The 3933-nt window shown below is 49.1% G+C and overlaps 1 long non-coding RNA gene across 1 annotated transcript; it reads right to left on the reverse strand.

Moving 5' to 3' along the window:
* Positions 1–2631: 2631 nt before the first annotated feature.
* LOC149349357 (uncharacterized) lies at positions 2632–3700 on the reverse strand. Its single transcript, XR_016289409.1, has 2 exons — positions 3613–3700; positions 2632–2840 (listed from the first exon to the last, which is right to left on the reverse strand). It is a non-coding gene; the product is annotated as an uncharacterized LOC149349357 (long non-coding RNA).
* Positions 3701–3933: the final 233 nt, after the last annotated feature.

A 3933-nucleotide genomic window follows, 5' to 3' on the forward strand; every position in this document is an offset into this window, starting at 1 on the left:
TGCCGCCTTGGCCTCCTGGATTACACAGTGTGTCATGTGTTGCCATCATTCAGTTTGACAAAAGAAAAAATCTTGTCTAACCTCATGGCTGCCTGGCTGAGACGTGCTATAGAATCGCCGTCCCTAATTCAATATAATCAGTAGGCGCCCGTCCCTGTGGTGTCGTGTCCTTCGTCCTTGTCTGTTTCGTGCGGTGAAGCCAACATAAGAGGTAACCAACTTGCCCAAACGAGAATTCTGATCCAGACTAGTTGAGATTTTCTTATCTCAAAAAGAAGGGACTCAAGGACACAGTGGAACCCTTTGGCAGCAGTGACAGCGTGTCAGCGCCTTGAGCACCGCTTGACCCGCACACTCTGCGCTTTTTGCAGGGTGGTCTCTGTTTTGTTACTTTTTTGCAAATGACAGGTTGTATTTAGAGCCGCTGCCACTGCCGCCTAGGCTTCTTGTGTTGCTATTCATTACTATGCCCCCTTCTCGGCAGGATACGTGTTTGGGCTGTAATGAGCAATGTACGGACAGTGAAGGATTCTATTGCGCGGAATGTGGTTTCCGATATCACTTTGGAAGTGGTTCTAATGTGTCTGAAAGCACATCTAAGTCAAAGGGCGAGGCTTGGAGAAAAGCATGGCGATGCCCTACTTGTAGCACTGGCTGGTACAGGGGTGCTGATGAAAGCAAGTCCAAGACCGAAGCTGACTTTTCAGTTCTCCTGATTGCCCTTCATGAAAAGGTGGACGGTCTGGTAACGCTCAAAGATACTGTTGAAAGTATCGAGCAGTCAGTTCGGTTAATGTCAAGTCAGTATGAGGAAATACTGGCACACATGCGTCGTCAGGACAAAGAAGTAGGTGAGCTGAAGAAACGTTTTGAAAAAATTCGCTGTGGCTTAGCTTGCTTGGTTAAGCCCGGTAATTGCGAAAGCAATATCCGTACCTACGCCATGGTTCAGCTGGTAGTGTAGCTGGTGGTGGTGCTTGTGGTTAGACTTGTGGCGATGCATCTGTTATACAATCCAATCCAATGCAATCCAATCCAATCTAATGTAATTTAATCTAATCTATTCTAATCCAATCCAGTCCAGTACAATCCAGTCCAGTCAAGCCGCCGTTCATGTGCACCGCCGTCGCACACGGACGGCGCGAGATCGCGAAGCAATGTTAAGCCGCTGGTGGTTGGCACAGCTACTGCTTTCTAGCGAAGTGAGTCGAGCCTAATCTCTTCAGCGTAACGCCACAATCGCGTTCCTAGCGGAGAGCGCAGGAGTTAGGCGCCGGTGGTGGCACCGCCGCGGCTTGCGACGGCGCGAGTCGGTCGCCCTTCTCTTCGGCGTGACGTCACAAAGCACCTGTTGCGCTCCTAGCGGAGAGCGCAGGAGTTAGGCGCCGGTGGTGGCACCGCCGCGGCTTGCGACGGCGTTAGTCGGTCGCCCTTCTCTTCGGCGTGATGTCACACATGACGTCACAAAGAGGTCAACTAAAGGTCAATGATGGCACCTCTGCGCCACGGCAAAGGCTGAAAGTGCAAGTAGTAAAGCTTTCGCTTTAAAAAATTAAAATAACGAAAAAACATGTGATACATCTGAGATCACGAGCGAAGTTGACCAGCTAGAATGGCAGAGCAGGAAACTTAACCTCGAGTTTCATGGTATCTCGGGTCCAAAGTAAATGAAGTAGCAAGAAAGATGAAGGTTTCGGAGTTGACTGATAACGACGTTGTCGCCATTCACAGGCTGCCAGCTTCAAAGAGTAAGGTGACAGGGATTATCGTTCGTTTTGTTAGGCAATCGTTGAAAGAAGCATTGCTTAAACAAAGAGAGCTGGACACTATGAATGAGCAACGTCACATCCTGGAAAATCTGACAAAAAGATCGACCGTGAAAAGCTGGGCATTGACTCATGATTTCAAATACCTGTGGCATCGGAAGGGGAACATCTATGTCCGCCAGAAAGACGGTGAAAACGCTATCGTCATCCACCATGAAAATCGCTTAGATAAGATTGCCAAGATCCCTCGATCTCCTGCTTTCTACCCTCGCCCTACTGTTAATCCATGGCTGACGGAGATTATGTTTTGCCCTCAGAGGTCTTGAATTTATGTATCGACGTCATGGTACACCGAATGCCAGGGGGAAAAGAGCGCAGCTTTATTTGAGCAACGCGTATTTATACAAATGGCTTGGACAGCAGCGTATCGGCTGTTGCGTATCAGTTGTACATTTCGAGGCCGCACTGCGCATGCTGTCGCTCACGCATACGATACATCTTCCTTCTTTTGGAAAGAAAACTAAAAACAACAACAAAGCAAGTCGCAAGCACAACATGGGCTCAGTGCACAAAAGAATAACTTAAGACATTTGCTGAAAGTCTCTCCCGTATTCCAAGCGTCGCGGGGGTGCACGTTGTCTCTGCGATCGTCTTAACCCAGGAGCGCTTGACACTGCATCACCATCAGATGTCACTGGTCGCGGCTGCTGCTGCGGCGTTCTGTCCTCAATGGTGTCATCGCCGTCGTCGTCAAGTTCACTCAGAAATGTTTCTTTCGTAGACATGAGATGTTTTCGATTGCGACGCAGAAGTCTGCCGTCTTCTGTTAGAACATTGTAGGACCTTGGCTCAGCGCAGAGCTGCACGACCTTTGCTTTTTTGTCCCAGACAACTTTCTTCACGCGCACAACGTCACCTTGTCTCAGGGGTGGTAGGGGTTGCCGGTCTCTCTTACTCTGGCGATGCTTGGCAATATGCAAACTGGGACCTTCTTGAGTGTCTGGTAGCGTTGTTCGTAGCTTTCTGGCCTGAAGAATCTCTGCGGGTGCCGCAGAACCTTCCAGTGGGGTTGTCCTGTAAGCGAGCAAACCAAGCCAGAAATCTTGATTGGCTTCAGCAGTTTTCTTTAATATTCGCTTCACCACCTGTACCCCCTTTTCTGCCAGGCCATTCGACTGTGGATATCTAGGGCTAGAAGTAATGTGCTGGAAATCATATTCTCTTGCAAATGCAGCGAACTGGTAGCTTGAAAAAGGGGGTCCGTTGTCTGAGCATACCTCCATTGGTATGCCATATCTAGCGAAGATAGCGCTTGTTGCTTGAATGACAGTCCTGGCCGATGTATCCTGAAGTAATTCCACCTCCGGAAAGTTTGAGAGCGCATCGTAAACACAAAGATAAGGTCTACCCCCATAGTAAAAAATGTCGATTCCTACTCGGTACCACGCTTGCGTGGGCACTGAGCGCATCTGCAGCGGCTCACGCGGCTGGCTGTATGCATATTTCCGGCAGACTGCGCATTTCTGGACAAAGGCTTCAATGTCACTATTCATGCCTGGCCAGAATATCGCTTCCCGGGCTCTGGATTTGCATTTGCTTATACCCAAGTGGCCTTGGTGAATTTTTTCCAGAATTTCGTGCTTCATGCTAGTGGGAATCACCACTTTGGAACCCTTTAACAAAACGCCCTGAACTTGCGAGAGCTCGCCAGTAAATGGCTTCAGCTGGCCTTCAACCGGTGCACCTTCTCTCAGACTTTTGAGTACACTGCACAGATATTCATCTTTGTCTCGGCGACCAGTCGAGTTAAAGTTCTATGGCTCACGCGAGACGAAACTACACTCACGGCGTGTACTTCTGCATCTTGGCTGTCGATGTCGGTCTTGTCACAGTTGAGTGAAGCCCGGGACAGCATATCGGCCAGGAAGAGGTGCTTTCCTGGGACAAAAACAATCTTGATATCGTAACGAAGCAGTCGCAGAAAGAAGCGTTGCAGCCTTGGCGGCATGTCACCAATCGCTTTGAGATATCGCTATCAAAGGTCGATGATCGGTTTCCACGATAATGTGACGACCGTATGTGAAATGATTGAATCTTTCACAACCGTACACAATCGCCATGGCTTCTTTTTCTATCTGCGAGTATCGCTGCTGGGTTTCCGTCAGAG

Source organism: Amblyomma mixtum, chromosome 3, assembly GCF_055824585.1.
Source record: "Amblyomma mixtum isolate Tamu chromosome 3, ASM5582458v1, whole genome shotgun sequence".
NCBI lineage: Eukaryota > Metazoa > Arthropoda > Arachnida > Ixodida > Ixodidae > Amblyomma > Amblyomma mixtum.